The following is a 19,826-nucleotide window of genomic DNA, read 5'->3' on the forward strand; positions in this document are numbered from 1 at the left end:
CGGTTTATTGTGATGATTCTATTTGTGTTCCCAGTGTTCTGTTTGACTTGGCAGCTGGGGAGGGAGAGGGCAGCAGGTTCACTACAGTTTGAACTGGGTGGTTTCTGCAGCCACACCCAGGCATTGAAGCAGATCCAGGCGCTGGTGCTGGGGATGCCTTTCCTGGGGGCCCTCCTGTGCAAAAGCAAGGTGTGGGAAGCATTTCCTTTTGCTGGGCTAGCTAGGCGTGGCTGGCATTTCACCTATTCCTGTATTACTAACATCCCTCAGATTCAGGTCAAAGGGCAGGCCTACCAGACTCATGACACTCTGAGATCCGGGATTAGGGAATGGGCGGTCAAATTTATTTGGACTAGATTATCCTGTATCATTACCTAGGGGAACCTTAGTTCTTGCTTCAAAAATAACAGCAAAAAGGCCACAAAGTGACATACTTGTAATCACAGCGAAGGGAAAAAGGCAGAGGCAGGAGGAGCACCAGTTTGAGGCTGGCCTGGGCTACGGGAGACACTGCTGAAAAAAACCCAAAATAGAAATAAAAACAAGAATCTGACATTTGTGCTCAATTTTGGGAGACTATTGCCCCCAAGAGTGAAATGTGGGCTTAGCATATATTCTTTTTTTAAGATTTAGTTTTTTAGTTTATGTGTATTCGTGTTTTTGCCCTCATGTATGTTCATGTGAGGGTTCCAGATCCCCTGGAGTTGAGTTATAGACAGATGTGAGCCACCATGTGGGTGCTGGGAATTGAATCCTGGTCCTCTGGAAGAGCAGCCAGTGCTCTTAACTGCTGAGCCACCTCTCCAGCCCTGGCAGATGTTCTTCTCAGACAGTGTAATAACATTCGGAGAGAGCAACCTTCAAGATCATTCCGACTGGGGGCTTAACCTCCTTATTTATTGGTGGCTTTGTCCAGAATGGAAATCTCTGGCTTATGGGGAAACAACAGCTTATACTTATACTATCATAGTCCAGGTACTGTTCTTTTGTCCATTGCCTGTTGCTATCTGTCTGTGTGTGTGTGCTTTGAATTTTAGAGACATGGTTTCTAGCCCAGGATGGCCTCAAACTCACTGTGTAGCCAGAAATGTTGAAGTCTTGATTCTCCCACCTTTGCCTCCCAAGAGCATCTTCCAGAAACGGACCTCTAGACCCAACTAACAAGGCAGGATTCTAAACATTTTTATAAAAATTCATTGACATTCCAAAACAACCTAAAGAGGTGAGTGTTTAGATACTGTTGTCACTGTCTTCGTTACATGGTACAGATGAGAAACGGAGGCATAGAAATCAAGGAAATTGTCAAACATAACGCAGTTTCTATGTGACTACAGCAGCCTTGGACAGAAGGCGTCTGGTCCCAGGATTCATAGCTTACTGCTGGTGTTCCAGCAGGGTCATATTGTGTTAGGATAGCTACACAGATACAGCCATTATTTTCCCACTCTGTCATACCCACAGTTCCTTTCTCAGGTTTCTTGCTTAATTGCAGAAAGACCCTTCTTGCTGTGAGCCCTGGGGTATCCTCTCTGGAATTCAAAAATTTCCTCACAGAAGACGACAGTCATGGTCACCAGGCAGACAAAAGAACCTTCAGGAGGACACCAGCTTAAATGAGCTACTCACCTGTGTCAGACAGGAACCAAAGCCAACCCAGTGACACTCAGGCCTGTCATGAATGAGCATTCTGCCCAAGAGGCAGGTGTGTAACTCCCAGGGGCTCTTTGGCAAGCTAGGGACGGGCAGAGCCGGGCTGGAGGTGTCTGGTGTAACGCAGTGTGTTGAGCTGGCACAGTTACAGAAAGTCCTTCCCTGAAGAAAGCGCCCCTGCCTTAGACAGCTAGGTGATGAAACCATTTCCCTTCCAAGAGCGGTCTGGCAGGGCTACAGGTTTTGTGCTTGAGGCCACTCCCTACCCGGATGTGATAATATGTGCTGTGGGCTTGAGACAGTTAGAGTCTCCTCAAAGAGAGACAAGAGGTAGATAATTCTGTCACCTACATTGGAGTCCTAAAGGTGGCTGATGTCGATTCTTAATCATCAATTAAACTTAATTCTTAAACAATCTATGAGGAGTGTTAGATTTGCTGATAAAGACATAGAGGCAGAGAAGGTAACCTTCCAAGTCAACACAAGTAAGGCTGAGGTCCAAACTCGCTTTGACTTTCTGGAGTATGCTCAGCTTCCTTCAGAGTCCAAGAAGATGATGTGGGTCTAAGGGGGAGTCTACCAACATTTCCATACTGACTTAAGGAGTCAAGACCTTAAAGTCCCGTTGCCTGGGGATCCTTGGGACCCATGTCTCCAGAATGGCACCTGAGAGTCACCCCAACTCCTAATGGCCGCTCTAGACATTCCTGGGCTAGAGAAACGGCTCCAGGAACTTCATTGTCTGCTATAAGTCTCAGAGTGGACTGCATCTTGGCTGATCCAACAGGACAAAAAAGAATAGGGGCAGAGAGCTGGTATATGAGCTGCCTTATCTCTGGGCATTTGTTTGCACATGCCCCTGCCCGTCTGGGCTTGGATTCTGTTCTATGACTGGGGCAGCACATTTTGCGCTGAGAGTCAATGGCCTTGGGACACCTTTCTTCTTTATCTTCCATTCCTTCCCTACCTGCCCCCCACCCCCGCCCCCGCCAACATGGCCAAGTCTTGCTGTATGTCCCTGTCTGGGCTGGAACTCAATCTGTGGATCAGGCTGGCTTTGAACTCACAGAGATTCTCCTGTTTCTACTTCCTTTCTATCTCTGGTCTTAGAACCCTCCTCTCTGTCTGTTTCTTATGATAGAACATGTACACCTTTGTCATGCTTGCCAGTAGCCCTGAGCCAGATTTTTATTTGTCAGTATTCCAAATTTTCATCTCTTTGTGCCTTCTTGCCTTGTTTATAAAATTAGAAGATCTGCATATCTTAATCTCTTCTTGTTACTATGATAAAAAATATGTCACAAAAGTAGCTTAAGGAAGGAATGGTTTATTTTGGTTCATAGTTCAAGGCTATAGTCCTTTATGTAGTCCTTTAGGCTGGCTCTCCTGACTCAGCCGCAGGAGCCTAAGGTGGCTATTCGCATCTCATGTACGACAAGAAGCCGAGGGCAATGAATGCATGTGTTTAGCTGCTGCTCTCTCTTTTGTTCAGGATTTTATTAAGAATTAAGGCTTCAAAGTGTGGTTGCCCGGGGATCCTTGGAACCCGTGTCTTCAGAATGGCATTCGATAAGCACCCAAACTCCCAATGGCTGCCCTAGAAGTTCCTGGGTTAGAGAGAAGGTTCCAGTAACTTCACAGTCTGCTACAAGTCTCAGAACAGACCCAGCAGAACAAAAAAGAACCCCCACAGGAGCCCAATCGCAGGGATTGGTCTCTTCCACAATTACAGTGAGTCTTCCTACATTAATTAACAGAATCAAGATAATCCCCCATAGCTTCCAGATTCTGTCAGGTTGACAACACTCACCATTATTACACCATAGTACCTTTTTAGGGTTATAGGTGTATAGTGAGCTTGGGGCTCAAGTACTCCCCAGAGGTCAGGCATCAGTGTTGCAGTGGTAGGTTGTGCCGTCTTTGCTTCTTTCTCGATTAGGCTGAGTTTTTGCCTACTAGGCTAGTGTTTATAGCAACTGTTCCACGGCCTGCCTTAATCTCTCGAGTCAGACCTTTCAAAAGAGACCTCACCAAAGTGCTCTTAGAATCGGACAGTGGGCTCACTCCATTAGGTGTGGGGATGCAGATCTTGAGGAATTCTTCAAGACTAGCTTTCCCGATAATTTGAATTTGTCCTTGTGGGGAGGCAACCAAAGCTGCCTTTGCAACAGCTACTGAGAAACCGTGTCATCACCTCGGGATAGATTCTCTCTGTTGGGCACAGAGGTTAGGTTGAAAGTCATGAAACCTAAAATAATTATTGGGCAATAGCATAGTAGGGGATTACAGGCACAAAATAAACAACCTTTAAAAACTCCACATGCCTTGGCTGACTTCACCCTGGCCGCCCTCAGCTCCTTTTCTTAGATGGTCACCTCAGCCTGATGGCTGAGCGCATCCTCATACATTTAACACCGATTGCCTGTAATGTAAGGGCAATTCAGGAACACATGTCCACTAAATAGGACTTGATGACGAGCCAGCCTAGGATAGAAAAGTGAGCGGCTTCATGGACCGAGTTCCTGCCACAAAGGAGAGTCAAGGTGTTTTATCTCAAATCTGAACAGAGGAATAGATTTCCTGTGAAGTCTGATGAGAAAAAGAAAGAAAGAAAAAAAAAAGATGTGGTTTGACTCTATCGCATGAAGTCATTTACAGTGGGTCCTGCCCTGTCGGAGAACTTCAAAGACCTGAGCGGCGTATTTGTGGTTGGCTTGTGTTATCCGACTCTGGGGCCGACACGTGTTGCTCTCAGTTCACGGCTATAGTTTCCAGTCCTCTGGGCTCTTACGTTATGGTTTCAGTGTGGTCACAGACATCTCTCCACTGTTCTGGTGGAACAGCGAGCTGCAGGGGTACCCCCAGAAACACACCATAGCAATAGCAGTAGCTGCAGGGGTACCCCCAGAAACACACCATTGCTATAATAGCAGTAGCTGCCAAGGAGGGGAGACACACGGCTTTATGTCATTTTGGTGATTCCACCCACTTCACAGGTTGGGAAACCAAGGCTTAGTACAAGTGAAATAGGTGACCCAGGGTCACGTAGGTAGGAGGGTGCAGAGCCTGGCTTCTCACGTGGCTACTGCAACCAAGGGCTTCTTTGCCAAATTATGCTGTACTGCATATCCTTTCTTCATTCCCTTTGGCCCATTTCTGCTGGATACCTAGCTCAGATATCACCTCAAACTTCCCTCATAGCTAAGGGTGACCTTGAATTCCTGATCCTCTGGCTCTCACCTCCAAAGTACTGGGACTACAGTCAGGTGCCACCATGCCTGGTAAAACCACTCTGACTTTCATCTGAACCACTGACCTTGGTCCTTATTAGACAACCTCTTGTACTGCGTTCAAATGCTTTACTGTATAGACGGCCTTCCTAACTAAACAGCAAGCTCTGGGGGTCAAGGGCAGCTCCTCATCCCCCTTTGTGTGTCCTAGCCTCAGCCTCGGATCATGCGCTCAGTAGGTGTTAATTAATTAAGAGTCTGGACAGGGTAAGAAAGACACTCAGTAGTTAAGAGTGCTTTCTTCTCTTGCAGAGGACTCAGGTTCTGTTCCCAGTGCTTATGCAGAGCTGTTCACAACCAGCTGTAATTCCAGCTCCAGGGGATCAGACCCCCCTCTTTTGGCTGCTGAGGGCACTGCATGCTTATATGAATACTCAGGTGCATACACGTGCACATAAAGTAAGCAAATCAATAAAAATTTAAGATAAATAATAAATGAAGGAAAATTTCAGACAAGTGTGCCAAACGTGGAGTCTACACAGGTTTTCAGCAAGCAGGATTCATTCTGAGCACAGGGACCCTCATATGTAACATGAGTAACTTCTTTTTTTGTTTTGTTTTGTTTTTATTTTTTGAGATAGGGTTTCTCTTCATAGCCCTGGCTGTCCTGGAACTATGCAGACCAGGCTGGACTCCAGCTCAGAGATCTCCTGCCTCTGCCTCCCCGGATGCTGGGATTAAAGGCTTATGCCACCACTTTCATGGCTAAAATTTCGTTTTTGTCTTTTTATTATTATTATTATTAATCTTAAGTGTATTGGTGTTTTGCCTGAATGTATGTCTGTGTGAAGGTGTTGGATCCCTGGAAGTGGAGTTACAGACAGTTGTGAGCTGCCGTGTAGGTTCTGGGAATCAAACCCAGGTCCTCTGGAAGAAAAGTCAGTGCTCTTAACCAATGAGCCATCTCTGCACACACACACACACACACACACACACACACACACACACTTAAAAAAATTCTTTCTTTTTTTGTGAGACAAGTTTTCTCTGAGTAGCCCTGGCTGTAACCTTTTTTGTAAAGCCTCCCCAACAAACAGGTGACCGGCAACACCAATTCAGTGAATGACAGAAAAGAATGAAACACCACCTCCATCACTGGGAGTAGGTCAACGCTCCAGTGTCCCTTCTGCCGCTATGATAAAAAAGCAACTTGTCAAAGAAAAGGTTTATTTTATCTAATCCTTCCGCTTCATCACTGAGGACACTCAAGGCGGGAACCTGGAGGCAAGAACCAAAGAGAGATGCTGCTGACTGGCTGAATCCTCCTCAGACAACGTCATCACACAACCCAGGACCACGTGCACAGGAAATCGATACTTCTCACAGTGAGCTGGACCCTCTTGCGTTAATTAACCATCAAGATAGTCCCCCCACAGACATGGCCACAAGTCAATCTTATCTAGTCAATTGCTCAACTGAGGATCTCCTGTCAGACGATTGCAACTGTGTCAAGCTGACAGTTAATGCCAATGAGGACGGTCGAGTGAATTATCAAAACACTCCCATGCCTCCTGTTCCCTCACGTGTGAAGCAGGAGTGTCGCTTGGAGGGGTTGCAGCTATTGTTGCCCCCAGGAGTACTTTCTAAACCTTCGTGGCAAATGGTTCCAGCAGCTCAAAAACGGAGAGACGGACACCAGTCTAATGGGTGTAGGGTGGAAAGTTGCTGCCTGAGCCGATGAGAACTGGCGACAGGCAACCCTGTGGGTCCCAGGTCTTCCGTGGATTGCTGTTTGCTGGGTTTCAGGTTTTGTTTTGTATTTGCTTGTGGCCAACTTCGGAACCCCCGGTGGTGTCTTCCTATGGAACTCTAAGTACAGTCGCTGCGGGGGCCTGCTTTTCCTTTCTTTATTAAGAAAAGGAAACAGGAAATTGAATGTAAAACCCTCCAACGGTTAGAGTCACACCGAAGTTGTGAATTTAACCACACCCCCGCCAGGAAACGAAAGTACAGTTCTCACCGTAATGTTCCTCGCCTTTCGTGGCCCACTCGGTGTTTTTCAGATTTGAATCAGATAGTGGAGATGAAAGGCCTGAACCTTGGGCAGGAGGGTTATCACTGGGCAATTGTTGACTGAGCACAGGCTTAGGACTCTATAAAAGGAGAAGGGTTTTTCATTTGCTCTCTGTCAATACAGTTCTTTTAGATGTCACCTGCTGGAGGGAAGAGGGTGCACAGCAGACTCTAGCCCATCGACATGTGTGTTTGTTTTGGTTCTGCGGTGTGTTTTAAAACCATTCGGTGTTTAAAAACAGAGAGAGTGCATGCACATGCCTGCAGATGCTTGGAGTCTGGATTCATGGACATGGTGAGGGCGAAGCAGTTGCCTCGCAGTCATGGATGCGGGCCTGGTGCAGGAATCCACTGTGGTCCTTTGTGGCATCTGCCTGAACGCAAGGGTGTTTGAGATCTAAGGCTTTTATCCTGACAGCCACAAAGCTGCCATTTCCCAGGGCATAGGTAGAGGCCCTTGGCACCCTGAGCCCGTATGTTCCATCCTTCATTTTGACTTAGGCTTTTGTTGGTGATTTCCTGATCCCAAGTCATTAGCCTGCTATCCTAAACACTACAGTGTGTATGTTTTCCCAGCCTGCGCATAAGGAAAACCATGCCATTTCCTTCACTGTTGCTTACACACACACACACACACACACACACATACACACACATACACACATGAATACACACCACGTATGTTCTCAGCGTCCACAGATGTCAAAAGAGGGTTTTGAATCCCCTGGACGTGGAGTTACTACTCACTGTGAGCCTCTGTGTGGGTGCTGAAAATTGAACTCAGGTCCTCTGCGAGAACAAGTGCTCTTAACCACTGAGCCATCTCTCCAGAAACTCACTTGGTTAGGTTTGTGGAAGTCTTCCTACATAGCCAAACCTGACTTCGAACTCTCTGTTCCGCCAGGCGCTAGGATTAAGGGTGTTTGCCACCATGTCTGGCTGTATTGGACCTCTTGTTTGGCCGCCCTGCCCATGCATCCTTCCCCTGCAGCTGGGGTCCACTCTCCTTCAAGGAGTCGCCCATTTTCTCCTGAGTCTCTGCATTCAGTCAAGGTGACACTATGGATCACCTCCCCAGTAGCCGGTTAACAAAGGGATAGCCAATCAGATCCTTACTCAATTTCCCAACTGTAGCGATTGGTTTAGATATGGGCACATGACCCTGGTATAACCCACTGATCTCTGTGAAAGGAATTGCTGCTATTCTTACACTAGTCTTGAACCTGGAACATGGGGTCCTAGGGCTGCTGTCAATCACTAAAAGAAGGAGTCCAAGAATCGTTCCAGCTTGCCCAGGAGACTTGCTGAGAGATAAGGAGAAATGAGCCCTTGATACACCTTAATGCTGTCTACCCTGGACTATTCAATTCCCCGAGGTGTTTCTTAGAGAAACTAGACTGACCCTCCTCAGGTCTTCTACCTGAAGTCACCCTGTGAAATAAACCTCGGAGGAAACAGATGAACAGAATGATACACTTATGTGCCTCCCAAACGACCTATTTAATTTCACCCACAGCCTCCGGAGAGCCCAAAGGCATGTTTGTTGTTTCTTAGTCATTTTCTAATTATAAAATTTATTCCTTCATTAATTGCAATAATTAAAAAAAACAAATCATTCAAATGAAATCCCTTCCTTTCCCCTTCAACTCACTCTCGAAAGGTAATAAAGTAACTATGGCTACTAATCATATTGTTTTAAAAAAAACTGCTTCCGCAAAAAAAAAAAAAAGCAGCTTGCCACTTAGGTTGCAGAAGGCATACCGTGTTCCAATGCCATCGTGAGCACCTGTCTGCATTATTTCTCTGGCTTTGCTATGGCCTGCCCTGAGTATTTCTGATCTGCATACAGAGAGTCGAGCTGCAATACTAATGGCAGAGTTAAAACAGTCTGACTTCGGAGCCCGGATTCCGAGTCACTGAGTTACGGTGGGTGGTTAGGTGGTTAGCCATAGGTGAATGTTCATACATACTTAACTAAACCACTGTGGGCTGATGTTACACATTCTCTTCGCAGTTTATCTCTCATCTAACCATCATCGCTGACATCACTCCACATCACTTTCTCGATAAGACAGTCAGACTCTTGCTGGGAGAAGTGGTGCTTGCCTGTAGTCGCTTATGTAGAAGGTGGAGACGGGAAGACCAAGAGTTCCAGGCTAGCTTTAGCTACATAACAAGTCCGAGGTTAGCCTGGGCTACATGAGACCCTGTCTCAGTGCTCCCAGTCCACCCACACACACTGAAAAAAAAAAAAACCTCAAGTTCTTGTCTGAGAAATGTTTGCGGACTCAGGTGACTTGCAGAGATGACAACCCACTCAACTGGTGACCAAGCCACTTCTAGAACATGGTAGTAATTGTCAGAGGTGGCATGGATAGTGGGAGACATCAGCCTTAGGGTACTGCTGAGCTTTAAGCCCATCGGTTATTAGTTGAGGGTGTCCATCTCTCCTGATTCGTAGGGGACGGAGGGTGTGTCAGGCCAGTTTTATTTCCAGAGCCTAGGATGGCTTGCCTGGCCCAGACTAAGTGCTCAAGGAACATGCTCCGACTGAGCGCATCAAGGGAGTGCTTGCTGAAGGCTTCAGGGCGTGGCCTCTAGAAGTGAGACTCACCCTGTGTGCTGTGTGGAGATGCTGTGAAGACGAGGATGACCCAACTGACCTGGATTCCTAAGCGCTCACTCTCAGTGATGTCATGTTGACGTCGACATGCGTACGGGATTTCCACACAACTGCTCTTGTTCTGCCACACTGAGATGGAACCCACACCTTGCATGCCAACAGCTAGTTTAAAAACAAATAAACAAACCAACAAACAACTTATTGGCTACTACAAAGGCATTATAGAATGGGATAATTTTGGATCTGAAGACAGACTGCCTTCGTTCAAATCTTGGCTTTGCCATTCACTAACACTGTGGCTGTAGGCATGTTATTTAATCTCACAGTGGCTTCATTTGCCCACCTGTAAAATGGGTATACTCACCTAGCAAAGGGTTCCCTAGGAAAGCTGTGAGGTTTGTCCGAAATGATGGGTGTGGAACATTCAAAAGAATGGTTAGCATGCCAGCAAGCATCCTTACCACAAACAGTCAAGTTAGTTGCTTTTATTTTTTTATCCCTGAGATAGTTTCTCTCTGTGTAGCCTTGGCAGTCCTGGGAAGGATCAGATAGCAAGGTGTGGTCGCTTACATCTTTAATCCCAGCACTTCAGAAGCAGAGGCAAACAAAGTTTGAGCCAACCTGGTCTACACAGCAGATTCTGGGCCAATTGAGTCTACATTATAAGACCCTGTCTTGAAAAAAAAAAAAAAAAGCTGAGCAGTGGTGGGTACACGCCTTTAATCCCAGCACTCGGGGGCAGAAACAGCTATATCTCTATGAGTTCGAGGTCAGCCTGGTCTACAGAGCAAGTTCCAGAACAGGCTCCAAAGCTACAGAGAAACCCTGTTTCGAAAAAAAAAAAAAAATCCGATTGTCCATTGTGGAGGCACTTAACTTAAAAATCCCAGAACTCACAGGAGTTCAAAGCCAGTGTTGGATACATAGCAAGCTCAAAGCCAGCGACTTGAGATCCTGTCCTCAAAACAAAATAAATACACAAATTAAGAAGAAAAAAAAAAAGATCATCAGATGACAACACGAGATCCTGTGCTGGCTTTCACTCACCGTGCCCGACCCAGCCGGTGTAACCGCTGATTCTGAAAGAGCACACAGGTCGAGCACAGCGTCTGTTGTTCTGACTTGCTCTCATTCCTGGATGGGGTTCCAGTTCATTATTAGTTTCTTGGCAGTTAAAGTGCATGCCTTTCTGGGTGATGGTAACACGGCCTAACACACACAATCCTTTAATACCCTCCTCGGTGTGTTCCAAGTCCTCTCTCGGCCTTGTGATCATCTGCGGGATCTTCTCTCTTTCCCCTCAGTGGCCGTGTCATCTCATCCAAGGGAGCTATCCAGCCACTGCAGCTGTTGCGATGTCATTGAATAGGGTAACAGCCCCCTTCGGCCTTCTCTCCTGAAAGCTCTCGGTCACACAGACTCTTCTCTTTTCCTCTCTGTCAAAGCAAGATGGCTGTCAAGAGTCATAAGCCTAAAGAGCAACTGCTTAAAATTTTGAAAATTTCCCCCAAATGCCAATTATATGTCCAGTATTCTCATAACCAGTTGGCTCCTGGGTTACGTCGATATGATTCTAATATCATGGAGTACCTCTGAGTGCCAAAACCAAGGATTTAGGATAATATTTGTGTGCATGCGTGCACACACACACACACACACACACACACACACACACAATTGATGATCAGCCATCACAAAATTACTTCCAGGACTGTATCAGAGGTTAAATAAAATGACCTAAATTAAATAGTACATTTAAACCTGATTTGTAGTTGGGGGCTTCCTCTGCTCATATCTCAGTTTTTTTCAGAAGTACCCCTATGATTGCTGAGATCCCTGACTCATGGTTTGGCGCAGTTGGGTCAAGCACTGGGTGTTCCACACTTTCTCTGGTGCCTCAGTCCCTGAGGTCAGCCTCATTAGGGTGTGACCTGGTCAGAGATTGCAGCCAGCGAGTGCAGATATGACGTTCTTGCCACCTCCGCCTACCCATGTAATGGGGCTTAAAACCAGAACCTCATTCACACTAGGCAAGTTCTACCACTGAGTTTCACCCCCCACCCCCACTTTTACTCTTTATTTTGAGGCAGTCTTGCTAAGCCCACTCAGGTAGCCCTTAAGTTTGCAGTCCTCCTGCTTCAGCTCCCTGAATCCCTAAGATCGAAGACACGTACTAGCAGGTTCCACTGTTTCTAAGTTCTGATGGTCACGGTCAATTCCTGGTTGGTTTGGCAGATGGTCATGGTAGATTCCTTGGTGTAACTAGAGCATGATGGGGGCCTGGCATTCTCTGGGAAGGGCACTGAGGTCCACATGCAATCTGTCGTCTGCTTCCATACAAGGCAGATACTGACTGGTGACATGGGCCATCTTACTCGGCATCTCACCTTGTGACACAGCAATGGGCCGGACCTGTTTTGTCCCTCTCTTAGGTTTTGGAGGTAGATAATTGCTACTTCTGTTCTCAGTCAGATTCCCCAAGACTTGGCCTTCCCTCTTCAACCATGCTGACACTGTCCACAAGCTCCGTCTCCAACTTCTGTGGCTTTTCTGCAGGACGCATTAGTGTTGAAATACGACTTCTGCCCCAGTGCAGTTATTCACCCCAGACACAGGCTGGGCAGCCTGAGCGGGGGAGTCAGTGGGCATGATCGTCTAGATGCCCGTGATTTAGCTGGGCTGCAGGACACTTAAGCACCCAGGCGAAGGTAAACAAATATGCCAGGGGAGGGACACCTGATCCAGGGCCGGAGGAGTCAAAACAACTTGTTTGCATCAATATCTGGAGGGAAAAAATCGGGAATTTTCCAGAAAAAAAAATGATATCTCACACCTTAATCCTAATATCTGGGAGGCTGAGTCAGAGAATGACAAGTTTGAGGCTAGCCTGGGCTATATGTTGCACAAATACAGCTAGCAACAACAACAGGAAGGACATTGCAGGCAGATGCAACAGTCCATAAAAACACACAGAAGACAGTAGAGCTGAGAATATTTATCTCTAGGTGGCAAGGAGAGGCATGAAGAAAGGGGGTGGTTCCACAGGGAAGAGTTGGGAAGGTAGCTATACAAATTGAGCCAGAGCTAGGTACAGTGCGTGTGAGCTTTAATCCCAGCAATCAGGAGGCAAAGGCAGGCGGATCTCTGTGAGTTTAAAGCCAGCCTGGTCTATAAAGCATTTCCTGACCAGCTAGACCTACATAGAGTGAGACCTTGTCACCAACCAATCAATCAGAAACCAAGGCTGCAGGTCTCAGAAGACCATGTCTGACTGTCAATCAATATATTCAGGCTTTCTCCTGAGAGAGAAAAGGAATATTAAGGAAACCACCTCAGTGGGACAACAGACCTATGTCTTAGAAATGGTATCCTGATTCAGCAATCAAGAAGATGAGGCAGGAGGCTCCTAAGTTTGAGGCCAGTCTGGGGTATATAGGGAAAGGGAGAGACGGGAGAGACAGGGAGGGAGGGAGAGACAGAGACAGGGAGGGAGGGAGAGACAGAGATAGAGACACAGAGAGACACATACACACAGAGACAGAAACAGAGAAACTGGGACAGACACATGGGCAGGGCTAGGACCCAAAGGCATCAAGTAGACCATTAAGGAGCTAGATGCTGAGCTGCTACCTCCCAACCCAGAAGAAGGGGAAAAGAGGACACAAGTGTCAAAATTCTATCCAATTCCACTATTAATAAGCCACATCGTGATTCATCTGTACCTTCCCCATTCCTGGCTTCATTTCCCCATCTGGCCCCTGCAAACCCTGTCTTTGATTTTGGTTCATTTCCCTTTCCTCCTTCTCGGAGCGGCTCCCTTCATGAGGATTCTCTAAGGCCCCCATCTCTTTTCTGCCCTGTGTAGCTAATTGCCAGCTTCCCTTGGCTTTCTTTGTGGAAAGCTTCAAGTTTTTCTTTCCAAAATCCCTTAGAAGACTTTGGCCAGCGGGAGCAGAGGCTCAAGTCCTTTCAAAAGGCAGCTAAGAAATAGCGCATCCGTCAAGTTAAGACTTATGGGAACTCCATGGCCACAGCTGCTGCAAATGACGGGAACCAAATCAACTGCAGGAGGCCTGGCCCTGGGCCTCCCGTTCTGGCGGTTCCCACAGCCAAAGTTCAGACCTGCCAAGTCTGCGTTCCCCTAGGCGATACCTTATGCGTTCCATCATGTCGCCCAGAACACACCATGGGGGTGGTATACGGGAAACGTGTGGCTCACTGAGAACGGGACGTCTCATCACCCTGCTAGAAAGGAGGAGCAGGACGGGTGCTGGCGTGGGGGTGGGGGGTTGGGGGGGTGGGATAAACTCCTTGAGCCGGGTCGCTTCTGCTCCGTGTGAATGACACGTGCTTTGAGAAACCTCGCGCTTCCAAGGATGTTCTAGAGAGAGTCCGTTGCATGTTTCTCTATCAAAATGTATATATCTAAAAATAAATGATCCAACCTCAGAGAAACATCCAAATCTGATTAAATCAAGTCAGCAGGGATCTTTCACAAGGTGATCAGATTCCCTGCAGCATAAGGAAAAACTGCCCAGGTGAGATTATCCCCGTGGGTGTGGGCAACGCCGTCTTCCGTCACGGCCCGTTTCTAAACAGGCTGATCACGTCTGCACGTTTGCTCACGCAGCAGCTGCTGCTAATGTCAGATAAAAATTCCTGACATTCCAAAGCAGAGGCATTTGTGTAGAATTCACGAATCCCTTAGGTTCCTTTAAAATGAAAAGCGCACCAAAATAGAAATTATTCTTATCACCGTGCCAACAGCGGATCCACAACATTGGTTCACAAACACTCTGTCCTGGAGCTCAAAGCGCGGACCCTCACGTTTCTCCATCAGAAAGAGCTTTCCATTTCCTTCCAGAATGAGCTTCCTCCACTTACAATGCCCTCCTCCAATAGTGTGTGCAGGCTGGCAGGAACACACACACACACACACACACACACACACACACACACACCTCCCTTCTCATTCCCCAAGAGCCCTGGGTGTGTGTGTGTGAATGTCTGTACTGATGACATATTGTGACAGAATGCGCAAGAGAGTGAGGCTCAGCCTCAAAGCAATGCAGGTCACGGCAATAGGCTTTATATAACCCAGAGCTGCAGAGAGACCCAGAATAGCATCTTTCCTGCTGCTCAGTTAGTCTCCTCCATCAGCCAGGGATAAAATTAGAGCAGGCGCTGACGTGCACCTGCGTGTGCAGAGGGACTCCAGGGAGACGGAACAGACTCAACACTCTGCCATCAGCCACGCAGGCTGCCAGAATTTTCAGACCCCAATCTGTCACCTGACGGAGCTGTTGTGTGTGTGGGTGTGTGTGTGTGTGTGTTTTCACCAGTGTAAATGCATACCATGTAGAGGCCTGCTTTGAGAACAACGTGTCAAAGACTGACCTCGGAGCTGGTGGCAAGGAGCCTGGCTAGGTGGGACTGTGCAGAAGATGTTTTAGGCTAATGGGAAGGAAGTCGGTTCCCACACCAGTCCTGAGTCCACTTTGCAGTTCTTTTGCACTAACCCACACTCGGCTTCTCTCTGGGCCAAGCCGGGTGAAGGCTGCCTAGCCCCTTGGAAACCTCATTCTGCAAAACAGACGAGCAAAGGCAAAGTGTGGCTGAGTTTTGTTTTGTCTTCAGCTGAAGCAAACACACGCAATCTGGAGGTTAGAAGACTGGGCCAAGAAGTCAAGGGGAGAGACAAGGTTGGGGAGCGCAGCCCGGCTGGCCTGTCGGTTTTGCAGCTTTAGCCTCGTCTGGAAGCCAGAAGCACTGCTCACAGGTGTGGCGGGCAGAAATTCTGTGCAGTTCCAGCCGTGACATGATTCCTGTTCTGCTTGAGAGAAGGCAGCACAGAACCTTTATGCTAAAAAAAATAAATATGAAGTTGGTTACTTCCATCACTGAATACCACATATCACCTCTAGGGAGGGAACATGGCCGACCCTAGGACGGGAAAATAGTACAGACTGGATGACAACAGGATGAGTTGGGGGCTACTTATTCGTTGTTTTGTTTGTTTGTTTGTTTTTGTTTTCTTTTTGGCTCTGTCTTGGCTGCTGGGGTTTGAAGCCCAAGCTTCGTACAAGCAAACCATATGCCACCATCCTGTACTATAGTCTCGGAAAGTCTGCTATTTCACATGTATTTGGGGACCTGTCTGCCTTTGGGCCACTCTTAAACATATTTAACTTTTGTACGTGATTTATTGATCTATGCAATAACTATAATAAACTCTGGGTAGAGAAACGGAGAGAAGGAAACTTCAAAGCGAAGCTCCCGCTGTAGGACGGTCTTCGCCTTTCAGTGACCTTGCATGGTCACGGAGGGAGGAGGTCAAGAACTAACTGAAAAAGCAGGGAAACTGAGACTTAAGAATTCTGCCTCCCCTTTCCGTAACCCCTCACTTTTCAGCTGGTCACCAGCGCCTCTCAGAGCCCCATTGCTGCTGAAGGCATTATCCATCCTTCATCCTGCTCCTTCATTGCCCTGGCTCACGAGCAACCTTGGCTCTCACCTTGGCAGCCTCGGGAACTTAAAGTCACTCATCGGGTACTGGAGAAATGGTTCAGCGGTTAGGAAGGCTTGACTGCTCTAGTGGCCTAGCCCAATTCGGCTCCCAGCACCCTCAAGGTGTTCCCAACCATCTGTAACTCTAGTTCAAGGGTTCAAATGCCTCTGGCCTCATAGGGCATCAGACACACACGTGATACACACATATATATATATACACAGGCAAATACACTTACACAGTGGTTTTCAACCTTCCTAGTACTTGACTCTTTAAAACAGTTCCTCACATATAGTGACCCAAATCATAAAATCATTTTTCGTTGCTACTCCATAACTGCAATTTTGCCACTGTTATGAATCGTAATGCAAATATCTATATCTGTATGCAAATATGATATGATAGGCGAGCCCTGTGAAAGGGTCATTTGACCCACCCCACCAAGGATCGCAACTCACAGATTGAGAACCTCTGTCTTACATATGAAATAAAAATACATTTTAAAAGTCTTTTTAAAAATTTATTCTATGATGTGCATTGAAAAGCTGACTTCTGACAGCTGTCTTCTCTCCCGGCCCTAGGGAATAAGATGCTCAGGCAGTCGCCAAGACTTTTGCCTCTGGTGCATACAAGTGAATCTCTTCCCCTTGAGGGTAGCTTAATAGAACATCCTGCTCTGGATGACGGTAGGGAGCTTTGCTGATATAATGAAGGCCCCTAATCAGGTGATTTGGGGTTAATTGAAGGGGAGGTTATCTGGATCTCAGCTAATCAGGTGAGGCACTGGGACTCTTCCTGAAGTCAGAACCAATTTCCCGGTGGCCATGAGGAAGTCAGCCACCAAGTTGTGAGGGGGTCTGTAGAGGGCCCACAGGACAAGGACTCAGAGGCAACCTTAGGTGCTATGTGGTCCTTTCTGACACCTAGCACAACAAGGACCTAGCCGCGCCAGGCAGAGCACATGGCCAACTCTGCAGCAGGGAAGCCGAATCAGGAGAATCATGAGTTGAAGCCAGTCTGAGTTGCAGGGTGAGATCCTGTTTCAATAATCAAAACAGGAAAAACAAACAAGCAAAAAACCAAACAAAACCTTCACAGAATCCAGGAGTATTGGTGCATGCCTGTAATCCTAACACCGGAAACTGGAGGCTGGAGAATTAGATATCCAGTTGTCATCTCAAGGGAAAAAAAAGCCAACTAAACAAATGGATAAATAAAACAAACCAGGAACTTAATGATCTATGTGGAAGAAACCGAATTCTCCCAACCGGTGAGCTGGGAAGAGAGCCCTGAGCTCCAGAGGTGAATGCTGCCCACAGGCACTTAGCGAGACCCCGAGAAGAGATTACAATTACGCTCAGGCTGGATCCCTGACTTATAGAGACTAAGAGCATAACTGTCCTCTTAAGTGACTCAACTAGACTACTTTGTTCTGCTGTAACAGAAAAGTAAAACCACCACCACCACCACCCCGCCCCCGGTTAATCATCCTCTGGAGCCCACGTCTTGAGTGACCGGTCCCAGGGCCCACGTCTTGAGTGACCGGTCCCAGGGCCCACGTCATGAGTGACCGGTCCCAGGGCCCACGTCTTGAGTGACCGGTCCCAGGGCCCACGTCTTGAGTGACCGACCCCAGGGCCCACGTCTTGAGTGACCGGTCCCAGGGCCCACGTCTTGAGTGACCGGTCCCAGGGCCCACGTCATGAGTGACCGGTCCCAGGGCCCACGTCTTGAGTGACCGACCCCAGGGCCCACGTCTTGAGTGACCGACCCCAGGGCCCACGTCTTGAGTGACCGACCCCAGGGCCCACGTCTTGAGTGACCGACCCCAGGGCCCACGTCATGAGTGACCGACCCCAGGGCCCACGTCTTGAGTGACCGACCCCAGGGCCCACGTCTCTTGAGTGACCGACCCCAGGGCCCACGTCTTGAGTGACCGGCCCCAGGGCCCACGTCTTGAGTGACCGACCCCAGGGCCCACGTCATGAGTGACCGGCCCCAGGGCCCACGTCATGAGTGACCGGCCCCAGAGCCCTCCTCCCGTCATGTCACTTGCACACTTGCTATCGTTCCTGATCTATGTCCTGCTACCGAGTGGCTGGACACTGATGGGTAGGGAGGAATGATGTTGAATTAATGTGGCTTAAATACACCCAGGTTCTTGATCTCCATCCACGAAGTATTTTAAGAGGTAACATTTTTACTTGGGGGGAACTTAGAATCAAACCCAGGGCCTCAAGCTTGTTAGGCCACCAAACTGTGTCCCTCGCTGGTCCAGCTATTACATAATACACCCCCACAGTAGCCCCTAAAATAGGATGCTGTTTCAGGTCTCTCCCTACCCCTTTAAGAGTGTTATAATATGTAGCAGACTGGCCTGTCCTCGAGCCTTCAATCCTCCTACCTCAGCCTCCTGAGTGTGAGGATTGTAAGCCTGCATCACCATGACTCTAAGTTTCTTTTGTTTAATGTTGCAGGAATAGCAGATCATACATGAGAACAGGTTTAAAACTAGGTCTGCTAACACTAATCCTTAATCAGCTGCAGGTGACCGTGATATCTGGGTTTACATATCCAGGCCCAAACACTTGACCAAACATTGTCTCTATCAGAGGACTCGAGCATGTCCCCAAAGTGTATCTGTCCGATTGTTAGGGAGCAGCCTCTGTGGCTCCTGTGGGTGGCACCAGTTTCATTATTAGTATGCTATTCCCTCAAAGACCGCTGCCCTTTGATTGAGTAATGGGGTCACTGCAGCTCTGTGTGACACTAGACACGGGGAACAAAAGATCTGTTTGCCAACTACGCAGACATGCACACAGACACACACACACCTATGCCTTCTTTATTGGTTCCATTGATAGTATAAAATAGTTGGAACAGGGACAGGACTTTTTATTCCTCTCCGTATAAAATGGTTTATGGAGTTAAAGGTTCTGAATGGGGCTCCAGGAATGCCCAAGGCCCACGTTGCCTTTGCTACCATTTTGCACCTCTGCTCAGTCTTCTCTTTAGCACAGAAAAGAGCAGGAGGGACCAAGGATGAAGCTCAATGGGTAGAGTGCTTGTCCAGCGTGTACAAGGTCCTGGGTTCAAACTCCCATTGCACACGTTCAGCATGGTGACACACATCTGTAAACTAAACATGCTGGACATAGAGACAGGAGGTTCAAGAATAATTCAAGGTCATTCTCGGCTACATAGAGAGTTTAAAGCCAGCCTGGGCTATATAAGTCCTTGTCAGAGAGAAAGAAAGACTGACAGTGAGGGGCCAGAGAACTTCTTAGGGATCAAGGGATCTATGACAGGGGCCTTGGGGACAGAGACAGAGAGGAAGTGAGAGAACTGGCAGCTACTCTCTGGTTTCTGATTCAGACCCACTCGGCATATTCTACCTGTCCATGCTTTTCTCTGAGCTTCTTGAGTGCACTGTGAGCATAGCCATCCCACCCACTCCGGGGTTACCTTAAAGATTATGGGAGGAGCTGGGGAGATGGCTCAATGGTTAAGAGCACTGGCTGTTCTTCCAGAGGTCCTGAGTTCAATTCCCAGCAACCACATGGTGGCTCACAACCATCTGTAATGAAATCTAGCACCATCTTCTGGTGTGTGGGCATACATGGAGGCAGAATGTTGTATACATAATAAATAAATAATTTAAAAAAAAAAGATTATGGGAAACAATACAAGTAAGGCCTGTGATGCTAAGCTAGTGTAGCAGAGAGCCACCCAATAGCCTTTA

Source organism: Myodes glareolus, chromosome 11 (genome assembly GCF_982192425.1).
Source record: "Myodes glareolus chromosome 11, mMyoGla1.1, whole genome shotgun sequence".
NCBI classification, from domain to species: Eukaryota; Metazoa; Chordata; class Mammalia; order Rodentia; family Cricetidae; genus Myodes; species Myodes glareolus.